The 19,142-nt window shown below is 29.2% G+C and overlaps 1 long non-coding RNA gene across 1 annotated transcript; it reads left to right on the plus strand.

The window, feature by feature from the left end:
* Window positions 1-7,086: 7,086 nt before the first annotated feature.
* Window positions 7,087-12,526, plus strand: LOC146882358 (uncharacterized). Its single transcript, XR_014985007.1, has 2 exons — window positions 7,087-7,164; window positions 12,351-12,526. It is a non-coding gene; the product is annotated as an uncharacterized LOC146882358 (long non-coding RNA).
* Window positions 12,527-19,142: the final 6,616 nt, after the last annotated feature.

The following is a 19,142-nucleotide window of genomic DNA, read 5'->3' on the forward strand; positions in this document are numbered from 1 at the left end:
TTAATTTTTTAACAATATTGAGACTAACAATGTAGATTCAAAAAGTCATTCATGTGCATATCCAATCACAACAAAAAAGAGTGGAATTTAGTGCTATTAACCATTGTTTCTTCATTAGATTATGAAGAGAGGATACTTTCATATCTGTGCAGAGATGGCCCATCATTGAAATATGCACTATATGTTTTTTTTTAAATTCTCAACACATAATCAATTAACCCAAAGCTAAAAAAAAGACTAATTAAGAAATTTTACATTAAACAATTAGTAATAATCTTAACAAAAGGAGGAAAGCAAAAAATAATTACACAAACAATTTCATAAGAAGTAAGACGGACAAAATCAAAATGAGAAAATAATTTGATCTTTTAACAATATTGATACTAAAAATGTAGATTCAAAAAGTCATTCATGGCCATATCCAATCACAACAAAAAAGAGTGGAATTTAGTGGTATTAACCATTGTTTCTTCATTAGATTAGGAAGAGTGGATACTTTCATATCTTTGCAGAAATGGCCCATCATTGAAATATGGGCTATATGTTTTCTTTAGTATTGACAACTTCATAAAATTCTCAACACATAATCAATTAACCCAAAGCTAAAAAAAGACTAATTAAGAAATTTGACATTAAATAATTAGTAATAATCTTAACAGAAGGAGGAAAACAGAAAATAATTACACAAACAATTTCATAAGAAGTAAGACGAACAAAATCAAAATGAGAAAATAATTTGATCTTTTAACAATATTGATACTAAAAATGTAGATTCAAAAAGTCATTCATGTCCATATCCAATCACAACAAAAAAGAGTGGAATTTAGTGGTATTAACCATTGTTTCTTTATTAGATTAGAAAGAGTGGATACTTTCATATCTGTGCAGAAAAGGCGCATCATTGAAATATAGGCTATATGATTTCTTTAGTGTTGACAACTTCATAAAATTCTCAACACATAATCAATTAAGCAAAAGCTAAAAAAAGACTAATTAAGAAATTTGACATTAAAAAATTAGTAATAATCTTCACAGATGGACCAAAACACAATAATTACACAAACATTTTCATAAGAAGTATGACAGAAAAAATCAAAATGAGAAAATAATTTGTCTTTTTAACAGTATTGATACTAACAATGTAGATTCAAAAAGTCATTCATGTGCATATCTAATCACAACAAAAAAGAGTGGAATTAGTGGTATTAACCATTGTTTCTTCATTAGATTATGAAGAGTGGATACTTTCACATCTGTGCAGAAATGGCCCATCATTGAAATATAGGCTATATGTTTTCTTTAGTATTGACAACTTCATAAAATTATCAACACATAATCAATTAATCCAAAGCTAAAAAAAAAGACTAATTAAGAAATTTGACATTAAATAATTAGTAATAATCTTAACAGAAGGAGGAAAGCAAAAAATAATTACACAAACAATTTCATAAGAAGTAAGACGGACAAAATCAAAATGAGAAAATAATTTGATCTTTTAACAATATTGATACTAAAAATGTAGATTCAAAAAGTCATTCATGTCCATATCCAATCACAACAAAAAAGAGTGGAATTTAGTGGTATTAACCATTGTTTCTTTATTAGATTAGAAAGAGTGGATACTTTCATATCTGTGCAGAAAAGGCGCATCATTGAAATATAGGCTATATGATTTCTTTAGTGTTGACAACTTCATAAAATTCTCAACACATAATCAATTAAGCAAAAGCTAAAAAAAGACTAATTAAGAAATTTGACATTAAAAAATTAGTAATAATCTTCACAGATGGACCAAAACACAATAATTACACAAACATTTTCATAAGAAGTATGACAGAAAAAATCAAAATGAGAAAATAATTTGTCTTTTTAACAGTATTGATACTAACAATGTAGATTCAAAAAGTCATTCATGTGCATATCCAATCACAACAAAAAAGAGTGGAATTTAGTGCTATTAACCATTGTTTCTTCATTAGATTATGAAGAGAGGATACTTTCATATCTTTGCAGAGATGGCCCATCATTGAAATATAGACTATATGTATTTTTTAAAATTCTCAACACATAATCAATTAACCCAAAGCTAAAAAAAAGACTAATTAAGAAATTTGACATTAAACAATTAGTAATAATCTTCACAAAAGGAGGAAAACACAAAATAATTAGACAAACAATTTCATAAGATGTAAGACGAACAAAATCAAAATGAGAAAATAATTTGATTTTTTAACGACTTTGATACTAACAATGTAGATTCAAAAAGTCGTTCATGTGCGTATTCAATTACAACAAAAAAGAGTGGAATTTTGTGGTATTAACCATTGTTTCTTCATTAGATTATGAAGAGAGGATACTTTCATATCTGTGCAGAGATGGCCCATCATTGAAATATAGACTATATGTTTTTTTTAAAATTCTCAACACATAATCAATTAACCCAAAGCTAAAAAAAAGACTAATTAAGAAATTTGACATTAAACAATTAGTAATAATCTTCACAGAAGGAGGAAAACACAAAATATTTAGACAAACAATTTCATAAGAAGTAAGACGAACAAAATCAAAATGAGAAAATAATTTCATCTTTTAACAATATTGATACTAAAAATGTAGCTTCAAAAAGTCATTCATGTGCATATCCAGTCACAACAAAAAAAAAAGTGGAATTTAGTGGTATTAACTATTGTTTCTTCATTAGATTAGGAAGAGTGGATACTTTCATATCTGTGCATCAAAAGGCCCATCATTGAAATATAGGCTATATGTTTTCTTTAGTATTGACAACTTCATAAAATTCTCAACACATAATCAATTAACCTAAAGCTAAAAAAAAAGACTAATTAAGAAATTTGACATTAAACAATTAGTAATAATCTTCACAGAAGGAGCAAAACACAAAATAATTACACAAACAATTTCATAAGAAGTATGACAGACAAAATCAAAATGAGAAAATAATTTGATTGTTTAACAACATTGATACTAACAATGTAGATTCAAAAAGTCGTTCATGTGCGTATTCAATTACAACAAAAAAGAGTGGAATTTTATGGTATTAACTATATTTTCTTCATTAGATTATGAAGGGAGGATACTTTCATATGTGTGCAAAGATGGCCCATCATTGAAATATAGACTATATGTTTTTTTTTAAATTCTCAACACATAATCAATTAACCCAAAGCTAAAAAAAAGACTAATTAAGAAATTTGACATTAAACAATTAGTAATAATCTTAACAAAAGGAGGAAAGCAAAAAATAATTACACAAACAATTTCATAAGAAGTAAGACGGACAAAATCAAAATGAGAAAATAATTTGATCTTTTAACAATATTGATACTAAAAATGTAGATTCAAAAAGTCATTCATGGCCATATCCAATCACAACAAAAAAGAGTGGAATTTAGTGGTATTAACCATTGTTTCTTCATTAGATTAGGAAGAGTGGATACTTTCATATCTGTGCAGAAATGGCCCATCATTGAAATATAGGCTATATGTTTTCTTTAGTGTTGACAACTTCATAAAATTCTCAACTCATAATCAATTAACCCAAAGCTAAAAAAAAAGACTAATTAAGAAATTTGACATTAAACAATTAGTAATAATCTTCACAGAAGGAGGAAAACACAAAATAATTACACAAACAATTTCATAAGAAGTAAGATGGACAAAATCAAAATGAGAAAATAATTTGATCTTTTAACAATATTGATACTAAAAATGTAGATTCAAAAAGTCATTCATGTGCATATCCAATCACAACAAAAAAGAGTTGAATTTAGTGGTATTAAGCATTGTTTCTTCATTAGATTAGGAAGAGTGGATACTTTCATATATGTGCAGAAAAGGCCCATCATTGAAATATAGGCTATATGATTTCTTTAGTGTTGACAACTTCATAAAACTTTCAACACATAATCAATTAAGCAAAAGCTAAAAAAAGACTATTAAGAAATTTGACATTAAAAAATTAGTAATAATCTTCACAGATGGAGCAAAACACAAAATAATTACGCAAACATTTTCATAAGAAGTATGACAGAAAAAATCAAAATGAGAAAATAATTTGATTTTTTAACGACTTTGATACTAACAATGTAGATCCAAAAAGTCGTTCATGTGCGTATTCAATTACAACAAAAAAGAGTGGAATTTTGTGGTATTAACCATTGTTTCTTCATTAGATTATCAAGAGAGGATACTTTCATATCTGTGCAGAGATGGCCCATCATTGAAATATAGACTATATGTTTTTTTTAAAATTCTCAACACATAATCAATTAACCCAAAGCTAAAAAAAAGACTAATTAAGAAATTTGACATTAAACAATTAGTAATAATCTTCACAAAAGGAGGAAAACACAAAATATTTAGACAAACAATTTCATAAGAAGTAAGACGAACAAAATCAAAATGAGAAAATAATTTCATCTTTTAACAATATTGATACTAAAAATGTAGATTCAAAAAGTCATTCATGTGCATATCTAATCACAACAAAAAAGAGTGGAATTAGTGGTATTAACCATTGTTTCTTCATTAGATTATGAAGAGTGGATACTTTCACATCTGTGCAGAAATGGCCCATCATTGAAATATAGGCTATATGTTTTCTTTAGTATTGACAACTTCATAAAATTATCAACACATAATCAATTAATCCAAAGCTAAAAAAAAAGACTAATTAAGAAATTTGACATTAAATAATTAGTAATAATCTTAACAGAAGGAGGAAAGCAAAAAATAATTACACAAACAATTTCATAAGAAGTAAGACGGACAAAATCAAAATGAGAAAATAATTTGATCTTTTAACAATATTGATACTAAAAATGTAGATTCAAAAAGTCATTCATGTCCATATCCAATCACAACAAAAAAGAGTGGAATTTAGTGGTATTAACCATTGTTTCTTTATTAGATTAGAAAGAGTGGATACTTTCATATCTGTGCAGAAAAGGCGCATCATTGAAATATAGGCTATATGATTTCTTTAGTGTTGACAACTTCATAAAATTCTCAACACATAATCAATTAAGCAAAAGCTAAAAAAAGACTAATTAAGAAATTTGACATTAAAAAATTAGTAATAATCTTCACAGATGGACCAAAACACAATAATTACACAAACATTTTCATAAGAAGTATGACAGAAAAAATCAAAATGAGAAAATAATTTGTCTTTTTAACAGTATTGATACTAACAATGTAGATTCAAAAAGTCATTCATGTGCATATCCAATCACAACAAAAAAGAGTGGAATTTAGTGCTATTAACCATTGTTTCTTCATTAGATTATGAAGAGAGGATACTTTCATATCTTTGCAGAGATGGCCCATCATTGAAATATAGACTATATGTATTTTTTAAAATTCTCAACACATAATCAATTAACCCAAAGCTAAAAAAAAGACTAATTAAGAAATTTGACATTAAACAATTAGTAATAATCTTCACAAAAGGAGGAAAACACAAAATAATTAGACAAACAATTTCATAAGATGTAAGACGAACAAAATCAAAATGAGAAAATAATTTGATTTTTTAACGACTTTGATACTAACAATGTAGATTCAAAAAGTCGTTCATGTGCGTATTCAATTACAACAAAAAAGAGTGGAATTTTGTGGTATTAACCATTGTTTCTTCATTAGATTATGAAGAGAGGATACTTTCATATCTGTGCAGAGATGGCCCATCATTGAAATATAGACTATATGTTTTTTTTAAAATTCTCAACACATAATCAATTAACCCAAAGCTAAAAAAAAGACTAATTAAGAAATTTGACATTAAACAATTAGTAATAATCTTCACAGAAGGAGGAAAACACAAAATATTTAGACAAACAATTTCATAAGAAGTAAGACGAACAAAATCAAAATGAGAAAATAATTTCATCTTTTAACAATATTGATACTAAAAATGTAGCTTCAAAAAGTCATTCATGTGCATATCCAGTCACAAAAAAAAAAAAAGTGGAATTTAGTGGTATTAACTATTGTTTCTTCATTAGATTAGGAAGAGTGGATACTTTCATATCTGTGCATCAAAAGGCCCATCATTGAAATATAGGCTATATGTTTTCTTTAGTATTGACAACTTCATAAAATTCTCAACACATAATCAATTAACCTAAAGCTAAAAAAAAAGACTAATTAAGAAATTTGACATTAAACAATTAGTAATAATCTTCACAGAAGGAGCAAAACACAAAATAATTACACAAACAATTTCATAAGAAGTATGACAGACAAAATCAAAATGGGAAAATAATTTGATTGTTTAACAACATTGATACTAACAATGTAGATTCAAAAAGTCGTTCATGTGCGTATTCAATTACAACAAAAAAGAGTGGAATTTTATGGTATTAACTATATTTTCTTCATTAGATTATGAAGGGAGGATACTTTCATATGTGTGCTGTAAGACCCGGGAAAAATTAGATTAAAGGAAAACATATAGAAAGAAAATTAATGGTTAGATTAATATTGTTGATTCATTTAATTTAATTAGGTTATTAAATTATGAAATAGAAAATAATTATTATTTGAGTGATTTAAGTTATTGTGGTGTTTATAATAATTATTTAAGTGATTTAAGGAATTAAGGTTAGTAGAGTTTAAGGGCTTTAAATCTTATAATGTACATAATATCATGTGATGGCATGTAGCCTAGTGGTGGGAGTTCCGTGCATAGATGAGCAGGTGCAGGGTTTCGAACCTTGCGGACGGAAAGGGCCTTAATGTTGTCTTTTTAAATTCAATTTTTCATCTCCTTGAAAGGAGTGGGACCCATGGAGAGTGAATAGGGTTGTGGTTTCCAAGCATGCAGCTTGCGGAAATATTGGGTTCAAGCACACTGTAGTCTGCAGCCAATTTATTTTTCATATGTGCTTATTTTTCTTTTATGTTTTATCTTTCTATTTTGGTTTTTATCTTTTGGAGTTAAAAGATAAGAAAAATAAAATGGGCCAGTGAAATAATTTAAACTGGGAAAATCATAACAGAATTATTAGGTGGGATTAGATAAAGCTAAACCCTAAAAGTTTTCTTCAAGAAAAAGGGGTAGGACGGGAGAAGGAAAAGAGAGAAAGGGTGCAAGTTAGAGTTTCCAGTGGCTGTGGTAGAGAAGAGGAATCATCTAGAGAGGTAGGGGAAGCCAACCTTGTTTTCTTCTATTGTTTTTCTTGTTGTTTGTTTGATGATGGAATGGGAAAAGCATGCATGTGTAGGGGAAGTTAACTTTTCTTTCTGTGTATTTTGAGCTGATCTTGTTTCTGTTCCGTTTTACACTTGATTCGTAATGCATGTTATTGGTGAAGTATGCATGGGTATTAATTTGGGGTTCTGTGGTGGTTTCTCGCGTTCTTGTGCAGTTTTGGGTTCTTTCTTTTGGTGTTTCCTTGCGGCCAAATGTATGCTATACGTGTTCTTGGCGTGTTGTGTCGTGTTGGTTTTGTTTCACACACTCAATGTTGATGTTACATGTTACGCGTATGGTGGTGTTATTAGTAAATGTGAGGACCATTTTTCGTTGGAAGGGGTACCCATGGTCTGCATGATTTGGGAGTTATTTGAAACCCATGGTTTGTTTTCTTTTCTCGGTTCATTTCGTGGTGCAGCCGTGTTTGTTTTGTTGCAGTCTTTTCTTCTTATTGATGACTTTAATTCGGTTTTCGTTTCATCTGTTGGTTGTTACGCTGCCCTTGGTTGCCAAAGGTTTTATGGTGTGGTTCTATTTTAAATATTTAATGAAGAGTTATTTTGGGATTCTTTTCTCTCATCATTGCACCAGCGTCAGGTTCAATTTTTGGAAGCAAATTCTTTTAACTAATATTTTTTTGTGGGTCCAAGGGGATAGTTTTCCATTTTCATGTTGCAGTAGTTTTGGTTAGTATAAGGTTAGCTTTTGCCTTATTATTTCGCATGTTAGTGGGGTCCACATATATAATTACATTTCTCTTTTCTTAAAGTTCAACTACATGTGACGGTAGACCATGCAAATGCATAACACAGTTTTGTTTCCTCATTTGCCACGCTACAGCAGGAGTAACTTTTCTATCCTCTCTTTCGTGTAAATGAATGGGTTCATGCATTAGATTTTCTTTTTCTTTGCTTTTATTCTCTCACCTAATGTCAATTACTTCTCTTTTCCTTTGTTTTTCTCTTTCTTCATTTTCATATCTTTTCACGTAAAAGTAAAAGGGGTGCAACATTTTTCAATTGTTATACATATTATTTTATTTGACTTTGTTTCATACTACATGCTTCAAATATGGTCAAACCGTGGGGAGGTAATTGGGAGAGGCCACGGTTTGATTTTGTCTTTTTTATTTTTTTTAACCCATGAATGTGACTTTTGAGAGAGGGTTTCCTTAAAAAAAAGTGGTGCAGAAGTTAGTACAGACCGTGCCATAATTTTCTTCTTTGCTCTTTTGGATTCGTTTTTCACGTGATTAAAGGATACAAAATCATTAGTTTTTCTCTTGTTGTCATGCGTGAAATGAAAAGGGGCAGCGGGTTTAAAAATGGCAAGTACGGTAAGTTATATATTGATTATTTTTCTTTGAAGGGTTTTGTGATGTTTGTATAATACATGTTGGTGGTGAAATGTTCAATTTGGTAAATGTTATGTTGATGAAGCATGTTATGCTTGAGTGTGTGATGTGTAGTATGGATTCTCTCATATCTGTAAAACCAGGTTGTACTTTTACCCATAGGACTTTGGTGAGTCGGGTAAAAGGGGGTTTTGTTCTACCGTAAGTCTTTGGCCTAAGCTTAGTTACAGCGCTCTTGCCGGGTTTTGGTGAACAGGCGAGGGTTGTTGTGTGTGAGTTTTAGGGAAAGCAGCGCTCTTACCGGGTTTTGGTGAACAGGTAAGGGTTGTGCTCTTGCTGGGTTTTGGTGAACAGGCAAGGGTGGTTGCTTATAAGTCCTAAGGAAAACAACACTTTTACCGGGTTTTGGTGAGCAGGTAGGTGTTGTTCTCTTGTCGGGTTTTGGTGAACAGACAAGGGTTGTTACTTGTAAGTCTTAAGGAAAAGCAGGAGAATGGCCTTTCCAAGAGGCGTTGGTGCGCAGGAAAGGTAGAATGGTTGGTTATGAGAGAATGACATACTGTTGGATATTACTTGGTGGTAATATGTTGTGGATTGCATGTTTTGGTTTTGGGAACATGTTTCAAGTAGTAATCTTTGATGAGTGATACATATGTGGATTCAGGCAAGGTGAATTTTATGTGTGGGTAATATAATGTTGCATGATATCACAATATGGTTGTTTTTCTCTATAAGATTATTTGTGTTAAAGGTATGTAAAAATTTCATGTTGACATATAATTATTTGGTGGTTGCTTTGTTTTGATAAAGTTTAATAATGGTATGGATTCTAAATAATTTTGTTATTTATGAATTATAAGTTTATATTGTGAAAATGAATAAGGTATAAAGCTATGTGTGGAAAGAAAAGAAAAGTTGTATGTTAGATTATTTTGTTTTCTTGGGTAAGAATATTTTGTTAAGAACTATGAGGTTTTCTATTTTATATTTGTAGTGAATGTTTAGGTGTACAAATCGTTTTGATATGAGATTTTTATTTCATCATGTGATTGTAAAAAAAAAAAAAATTTAAGTATGCAAGATGTTTTATTTTCTGAATAGACAATTTTCGAGGACGAAAATTTTTAAAGTTGGGGAGAATGTAAGACCCGGGAAAAATTAGATTAAAGGAAAACATATAGAAAGAAAATTAATGGTTAGATTAATATTGTTGATTCATTTAATTTAATTAGGTTATTAAATTATGAAATAGAAAATAATTATTATTTGAGTGATTTAAGTTATTGTGGTGTTTATAATAATTATTTAAGTGATTTAAGGAATTAAGGTTAGTAGAGTTTAAGGGCTTTAAATCTTATAATGTACATAATATCATGTGATGGCATGTAGCCTAGTGGTGGGAGTTCCGTGCATAGATGAGCAGGTGCAGGGGTTCGAACCTTGCGGACGGAAAGGGCCTTAATGTTGTCTTTTTAAATTCAATTTTTCATCTCCTTGAAAGGAGTGGGACCCATGGAGAGTGAATAGGGTTGTGGTTTCCAAGCATGCAGCATGCGGAAATATTGGGTTCAAGCACACTGTAGTCTGCAGCCAATTTATTTTTCATATGTGCTTATTTTTCTTTTATGTTTTATCTTTCTATTTTGGTTTTTATCTTTTGGAGTTAAAAGATAAGAAAAATAAAATGGGCCAGTGAAATAATTTAAACTGGGAAAATCATAACAGAATTATTAGGTGGGATTAGATAAAGCTAAACCCTAAAAGTTTTCTTTAAGAAAAAGGGGTAGGACGGGAGAAGGAAAAGAGAGAAAGGGTGCAAGTTAGAGTTTCCAATGGCTGTGGTAGAGAAGAGGAATCATCTAGAGAGGTAGGGGAAGCCAACCTTGTTTTCTTCTATTGTTTTTCTTGTTGTTTGTTTGATGATGGAATGGGAAAAGCATGCATGTGTAGGGGAAGTTAACTTTTCTTTCTGTGTATTTTGAGCTGATCTTGTTTCTGTTCCGTTTTACATTTGATTTGTAATGCATGTTATTGGTGAAGTATGCATGGGTATTAATTTGGGGTTCTGTGGTGGTTTCTCGCGTTCTTGTGCAGTTTTGGGTTCTTTCTTTTGGTGTTTCCTTGCGGCCAAATGTATGCTATACGTGTTCTTGGCGTGTTGTGTCGTGTTGGTTTTGTTTCACACACTCAATGTTGATGTTGCATGTTACGCGTATGGTGGTGTTATTAGTAAATGTGAGGACCATTTTTCGTTGGAAGGGGTACCCATGGTCTGCATGATTTGGGAGTTATTTGAAACCCATGGTTTGTTTTCTTTTCTCGGTTCATTCCGTGGTGCAGCCGTGTTTGTTTTGTTGCAGTCTTTTCTTCTTATTGATGACTTTAATTCGGTTTTCGTTTCATCTGTTGGTTGTTACGCTGCCCTTGGTTGCCAAAGGTTTTATGGTGTGGTTCTATTTTAAATATTTAATGAAGAGTTATTTTGGGATTCTTTTCTCTCATCATTGCACCAGCGTCAGGTTCAATTTTTGGAAGCAAATTCTTTTAACTAATATTTTTTTGTGGGTCCAAGGGGATAGTTTTCCATTTTCATGTTGCAGTAGTTTTGGTTAGTATAAGGTTAGCTTTTGCCTTATTATTTCGCATGTTAGTGGGGTCCACATATATAATTACATTTCTCTTTTCTTAAAGTTCAACTACATGTGACGGTAGACCATGCAAATGCATAACACAGTTTTGTTTCCTCATTTGCCACGCTACAGCAGGAGTAACTTTTCTATCCTCTCTTTCGTGTAAATGAATGGGTTCATGCATTAGATTTTCTTTTTCTTTGCTTTTATTCTCTCACCTAATGTCAATTACTTCTCTTTTCCTTTGTTTTTCTCTTTCTTCATTTTCATATCTTTTCACGTAAAAGTAAAAGGGGTGCAACATTTTTCAATTGTTATACATATTATTTTATTTGACTTTGTTTCATACTACATGCTTCAAATATGGTCAAACCGTGGGGAGGTAATTGGGAGAGGCCACGGTTTGATTTTGTCTTTTTTATTTTTTTAACCCATGAATGTGACTTTTGAGAGAGGGTTTCCTTAAAAAAAAGTGGTGCAGAAGTTAGTACAGACCGTGCCATAATTTTCTTCTTTGCTCTTTTGGATTCATTTTTCACGTGATTAAAGGATACAAAATCATTAGTTTTTCTCTTGTTGTCATGCGTGAAATGAAAAGGGGCAGCGGGTTTAAAAATGGCAAGTACGGTAAGTTATATATTGATTATTTTTCTTTGAAGGGTTTTGAATGCGTTAGGAGTATTAATTGACGTGTTAATTTTCTTGCTCTTGTATTTGATTTTTGGTATGTGATTATATACAGGGGTGATATATGAATATGATTTGGTTGGGAGACCTTAATTTTCAAGCATGATGAGATGGTGTATATTTTGTTGGCAATATGAAATTTTCATGTGTGTCATATTGAGAGTATTTTGCTTTGCTTGAAAACTCTCGGGGGAATTTAATGAAGATTTTAGATGAATGTGATGCTATGTTTGGTTTAGTATTGATTGTTTGGATTTGGGGTTTGTGTTCAGATCAAGGATGAAATGCGACTATAATGTTTCGTGTTACTTGAATGAGACGCTGAGTATTATTGGACATGTTTTATTTATGAATTTCTTTTATGAATATCATTGTTTATGGTTAGCTTACCCCTATTTGTTTGTTTGTATGTTTGTTGCCTGTGCGATGATCGTATAACGTGTGTGTTATACGGGAGCAGACGGTAATGCAGATATTTCTGACTCGAAGTAGATATCGGAAAGGATGGAGTGGACTCGGGGATTTATGGTTTATTTTGTTGATTTAAATCAAACAGTGAAGACTATGAAATTTTCTTTTAATTTCTAGTATTTAGTTGGAACTTGTTTATTTATTAATATTATTATTTCAAGTTAACATTTGGATTACCTATTTACTTTTAAATTAAAAGTTTTAAATTAGAACATTTTCAATGTTTATTTCTTTTTCCGCGAAACGCAAAAATTTTCTAACGTTCCGTGACGTCCCAAAATTGGGGTGTTACATGTGCAAAGATGGCCCATCATTGAAATATAGACTATATGTTTTTTTTTAAATTCTCAACACATAATCAATTAACCCAAAGCTAAAAAAAAGACTAATTAAGAAATTTAACATTAAACAATTAGTAATAATCTTAACAAAAGGAGGAAAGCAAAAAATAATTACACAAACAATTTCATAAGAAGTAAGACGGACAAAATCAAAATGAGAAAATAATTTGATCTTTTAACAATATTGATACTAAAAATGTAGATTCAAAAAGTCATTCATGGCCATATCCAATCACAACAAAAAAGAGTGGAATTTAGTGGTATTAACCATTGTTTCTTCATTAGATTAGGAAGAGTGGATACTTTCATATCTGTGCAGAAATGGCCCATCATTGAAATATAGGCTATATGTTTTCTTTAGTGTTGACAACTTCACAAAATTCTCAACTCATAATCAATTAACCCAAAGCTAAAAAAAAGACTAATTAAGAAATTTGACATTAAACAATTAGTAATAATCTTCACAGAAGGAGGAAAACACAAAATAATTACACAAACAATTTCATAAGAAGTAAGATGGACAAAATCAAAATGAGAAAATAATTTGATCTTTTAACAATATTGATACTGAAAATGTAGATTCAAAAAGTCATTCATGTGCATATCCAATCACAACAAAAAAGAGTGGAATTTAGTGGTATTAAGCATTGTTTCTTCATTAGATTAGGAAGAGTGGATACTTTCATATCTGTGCAGAAAAGGCCCATCATTGAAATATAGGCTATATGATTTCTTTAGTGTTGACAACTTCATAAAACTTTCAACACATAATCAATTAAGCAAAAGCTAAAAAAAGACTAATTAAGAAATTTGACATTAAAAAATTAGTAATAATCTTCACAGATGGAGCAAAACACAAAATAATTACGCAAACATTTTCATAAGAAGTATGACAGAAAAATCAAAATGAGAAAATAATTTGATTTTTTAACGACTTTGATACTAACAATGTAGATCCAAAAAGTCGTTCATGTGCGTATTCAATTACAACAAAAAAGAGTGGAATTTTGTGGTATTAACCATTGTTTCTTCATTAGATTATCAAGAGAGGATACTTTCATATCTGTGCATAGATGGCCCATCATTGAAATATAGACTATATGTTTTTTTTTAAATTCTCAACACATAATCAATTAACCCAAAGCTAAAAAAAAGACTAATTAAGAAATTTGACATTAAACAATTAGTAATAATCTTCACAGAAGGAGGAAAACACAAAATATTTAGACAAACAATTTCATAAGAAGTAAGACGAACAAAATCAAAATGAGAAAATAATTTCATCTTTTAACAATATTGATACTAAAAATGTAGATTCAAAAAGTCATTCATGTGCATATCTAATCACAACAAAAAAGAGTGGAATTAGTGGTATTAACCATTGTTTCTTCATTAGATTATGAAGAGTGGATACTTTCACATCTGTGCAGAAATGGCCCATCATTGAAATATAGGCTATATGTTTTCTTTAGTATTGACAACTTCATAAAATTATCAACACATAATCAATTAATCCAAAGCTAAAAAAAAAGACTAATTAAGAAATTTGACATTAAATAATTAGTAATAATCTTAACAGAAGGAGGAAAGCAAAAAATAATTACACAAACAATTTCATAAGAAGTAAGACGGACAAAATCAAAATGAGAAAATAATTTGATCTTTTAACAATATTGATACTAAAAATGTAGATTCAAAAAGTCATTCATGTCCATATCCAATCAGAACAAAAAAGAGTGGAATTTAGTGGTATTAACCATTGTTTCTTTATTAGATTAGAAAGAGTGGATACTTTCATATCTGTGCAGAAAAGGCGCATCATTGAAATATAGGCTATATGATTTCTTTAGTGTTGACAACTTCATAAAATTCTCAACACATAATCAATTAAGCAAAAGCTAAAAAAAGACTAATTAAGAAATTTGACATTAAAAAATTAGTAATAATCTTCACAGATGGACCAAAACACAATAATTACGCAAACATTTTCATAAGAAGTATGACAGAAAAAATCAAAATGAGAAAATAATTTGTCTTTTTAACAGTATTGATACTAACAATGTAGATTCAAAAAGTCATTCATGTGCATATCCAATCACAACAAAAAAGAGTGGAATTTAGTGCTATTAACCATTGTTTCTTCATTAGATTATGAAGAGAGGATACTTTCATATCTTTGCAGAGATAGCCCATCATTGAAATATAGACTATATGTATTTTTTAAAATTCTCAACACATAATCAATTAACCCAAAGCTAAAAAAAAGACTAATTAAGAAATTTGACATTAAACAATTAGTAATAATCTTCACAAAAGGAGGAAAACACAAAATAATTAGACAAACAATTTCATAAGATGTAAGACGAACAAAATCAAAATGAGAAAATAATTTGATTTTTTAACGACTTTGATACTAACAATGTAGATTCAAAAAGTCGTTCATGTGCGTATTCAATTACAACAAAAAAGAGTGGAATTTTGTGGTATTAACCATTGTTTCTTCATTAGATTATGAAGAGAGGATACTTTCATATCTGTGCAGAGATGGCCCATCATTGAAATATAGACTATATGTTTTTTTTTAAATTCTCAACACATAATCAATTAACCCAAAGCTAAAAAAAAGACTAATTAAGAAATTTGACATTAAACAATTAGTAATAATCTTCACAGAAGGAGGAAAACACAAAATATTTAGACAAACAATTTCATAAGAAGTAAGACGAACAAAATCAAAATGAGAAAATAATTTCATCTTTTAACAATATTGATACTAAAAATGTAGCTTCAAAAAGTCATTCATGTGCATATCCAGTCACAACAAAAAAAAAAAAAAAGTGGAATTTAGTGGTATTAACTATTGTTTCTTCATTAGATTAGGAAGAGTGGATACTTTCATATCTGTGCATCAAAAGGCCCATCATTGAAATATAGGCTATATGTTTTCTTTAGTATTGACAACTTATTAAAATTCTCAACACATAATCAATTAACCTAAAGCTAAAAAAAAAGACTAATTAAGAAATTTGACATTAAACAATTAGTAATAATCTTCACAGAAGGAGCAAAACACAAAATAATTACACAAACAATTTCATAAGAAGTATGACAGACAAAATCAAAATGAGAAAATAATTTGATTGTTTAACAACATTGATACTAACAATGTAGATTCAAAAAGTCGTTCATGTGCATATTCAATTACAACAAAAAAGAGTGGAATTTTATGGTATTAACTATATTTTCTTCATTAGATTATGAAGAGAGGATACTTTCATATGTGTGCAAAGATGGCCCATCATTGAAATATAGACTATATGTTTTTTTTTTAAATTCTCAACACATAATCAATTAACCCAAAGCTAAAAAAAAGACTAATTAAGAAATTTGACATTAAACAATTAGTAATAATCTTCACAGAAAGAGGAAAACACAAAATAATTACACAAACAATTTCATAAGAAGTAAGACGGACAAAATCAAAATGAGAAAATAATTTGATCTTTTAACAATATTGATACTAACAATGTAGATTCAAAAAGTCATTCATGTGCATATCCAATCACAGCAAAAAAGAGTGGAATTTAGTGGTATTAACCATTGTTTCTTCATTAGATTATGAAGAGTGGATACTTTCATATCTGTGCAGAAATGGCCCATCATTGAAATATAGGCTATATGTTTTCTTTAGTATTGACAACTTCATAAAATTCTCAACACATAATCAATTAACCCAAAGCTAAAAAAAAAAAGACTAATTAAGAAATTTGACATTAAATAATTAGTAATAATCTTAACAGAAGGAGGAAAGCAAAAAATAATTACACAAACAATTTCATAAGAAGTATGACAGAAAAAATCAAAATGAGAAAATAATTTGATTTTTTAACCATATTGATACTAACAATGTAGATTCAAAAAGTCATTCATGTGCATATCCAATCACAACTAAAAAGAGTGGAATTTAGTGCTATTAACAATTGTTTCTTCATTAGATTATGAAGAGAGGATACTTTCATATCTGTGCTGAGATGGCCCATCATTGAAATATAGACTATATGTTTTTTTTAAAATTCTCAACACATAATCAATTAACCCAAAGCTAAAAAAAAGACTAATTAAGAAATTTGACATTAAACAATTAGTAATAATCTTCACAGAAGGAGCAAACCACAAAATAATTACACAAACAATTTCATAAGAAGTATGACAGACAAAAGCAAAATGAGAAAATAATTTGATTGTTTAACAATATTGATACTAACAATGTAGATTCAAAAAGTCGTTCATGTGCATATTCAATTACAACAAAAAAGAGTGGAATTTTGTGGTATTAACTATATTTTCTTCATTAGATTATGAAGAGAGGATACTTTCACATCTGTGCAAAGATGGCCCATCATTGAAATATAGACTATATGTTTTTTTTTTTTAAATTCTCAACACATAATCAATTAACCCAAAGCTAAAAAAAAGACTAATTAAGAAATTTGACATTAAACAATTAGTAATAATCTTCACAGAAAGAGGAAAACACAAAATAATTACACAAACAATTTCATAAGAAGTACGACAGACAAAATCAAAATGAGAAAATAATTTGATTTTCTAACAATATTGATACTAACAACGTAGATTCAAAAAGTCATTCATTTGCATATCCAATCACGACAAAAAAGAGTGGAATTTAGTGCTATTAACCATTGTTTCTTCATTAGATTATGAAGAGAGGATACTTTCATATCTGTGCAGATATGGCCCATCATTGAAATATAGAGTATATGTTTTTTTTAGTGTTGACAACTTCATAAAATTCTAAACACATAATCAATTAACCCAAAGTTAAAAAAAACACTAATTAAGAAATTTGACATTAAATAATTAGTAATAATTTTAACAGAAGGAGGAGAACATAAAATAATTACACAAACAATTTCATAAGAAGTAAGACGGACAAAATCAAAATGAGAAAATAATTTCATCTTTTAACAATATTGATACTAAAAATGTGGCTTCAAAAAGTCATTCATGTGCATATTCAATTACAACAAAAAAGAGTGGAATTTTTTTGGTATTAACCATTGTTTCTTCATTAGATTATGAAGAGAGGATACTTTCATATCTGTGCAGAGATAGCCCATCATTGAAATACAGACTATATATATTTTTTTAAAATTCTCAACACATAATCAATTAACCCAAAGCTAAAAAAAGACTAATTAAGAAATTTGACATTAAATAATTAGTAATAATCTTCACAGAAGGAGGAAAACACAAAATAATTAGACAAACAATTCATAAGTAGTAAGACGAACAAAATCAAAATGGGAAAGTAATTTTATCTTTTAACAATGTAGATCCACAAAGTCATTCATGTGCATATCCAATCACAGCAAAAAAGAGTGGAATTTAGTGGTATTAACCATTGTTTCTTCATTAGATTATGAAGAGTGGATACTTTCATATCTGTGCAGAAATAGCCCATCATTGAAATATGGGCTATATGTTTTCTTTAGTATTGACAACTTCATAAAATTCTCAACACATAATCAATTAACCCAAAGCTAAAAAAAAGACTAATTAAGAAATTTGACATTAAATAATTAGTAATAATTTTAACAGAAGGAGGAGAACATAAAATAATTACACAAACAATTTCATAAGAAGTATGACAGACAAAATCAAAATGAGAAAATAATTTCATTGTTTAACAACATTGATACTAACAATGTAGATTCAAAAAGGCGTTCATGTGCATATTCAATTACAACAAAAAAGAGTGGAATTTAGTGATATTAACCATAGTTTCTTCGTTAGATTATGAAGAGGGGATACTTTCATATATGTCTAGAGATGGCTTATCAATTAAAATATAGGCTATATGTTTTTTTTAGTGTTGACAACTTCATAAAATTCTCAACACATAATCAATTAACCCAAAGCTAAAAAAAAGACTAATTAAGAAATTTGACATTAAATAATTATTTATAATCTTAACAGAAGGAGGAAAACACAAAATAATTACACAAACAATTTCATAAGAAGTAAGACGGACAAAATCAAAATGAGAAAATATTTTGATCTTTTAACAATATTGATACTAAAAATGTAGATTCAAAAAGTCATTCATGTGCATATCCAATCACAACAAAAAAGAGTGGAATTTAGTGTTATTAACCATTGGTTCTTCATTAGATTAGGAAGAGTGGATACTTTCATATCTGCGCAGAAAAGCCCCATCATTGAAATATAGGCTATATGTTTTCTTTTGTGTTGACAACTTCATAAAATTCTCAACACATAATCAATTAACTCAAAGCTAAAAAAAAGACTAAGTAAGAAATTTGACATTAAACAATTACTAATAATCTTCATAGAAGGAGCAAAACATAAAATAATTACACAAACAATTTCATAAGAAGTATGACAGAAAAAATCAA

The sequence above is a fragment of the Vigna unguiculata genome, chromosome 10 (assembly GCF_037176805.1).
Source record: "Vigna unguiculata cultivar grain cowpea cultivar isolate G323 ecotype 2 chromosome 10, ASM3717680v1, whole genome shotgun sequence".
Lineage (NCBI taxonomy): Eukaryota > Viridiplantae > Streptophyta > Magnoliopsida > Fabales > Fabaceae > Vigna > Vigna unguiculata.